We start from the raw sequence: 416 nt of genomic DNA on the forward strand, positions 1-416 counted from the left end.
GATTTATTATAAAGAAAAAAAAATCTAAAGACTTGATATGTTTATTAAATCTTAACATGATAGTAATAACAAGTTGGGTGAAATATTCCCGTTTTAGATGACTGATGATTCGCAATTTGAATTAATGTCACAAGAATGGTCTGTTATACGGAATAGGTTGTATAATATAAGTTTTTATTCTTTTTCCTCTTCTTCCTGAGCGACTTAGTCCTGCTACTTTATCTGTGTAAAAGATGAAGAATTTTGTAAACGGGAAAAGCCGCAGGCCTTGTACAGGCCTCACATAACCACTGTGATTTCTAGTAGATAATTGATATTAGAGGCAATAGGGTAGGATTTTGTAAGTTAATTTTCATGTGTCACGGTTAATTGCTCACATATTTCGTATTTAGAAGGTATGTTGTATGTTATGAAGA

Source organism: Penaeus monodon, chromosome 29, assembly GCF_015228065.2.
Source record: "Penaeus monodon isolate SGIC_2016 chromosome 29, NSTDA_Pmon_1, whole genome shotgun sequence".
In the NCBI taxonomy this organism is placed as follows: Eukaryota; Metazoa; Arthropoda; class Malacostraca; order Decapoda; family Penaeidae; genus Penaeus; species Penaeus monodon.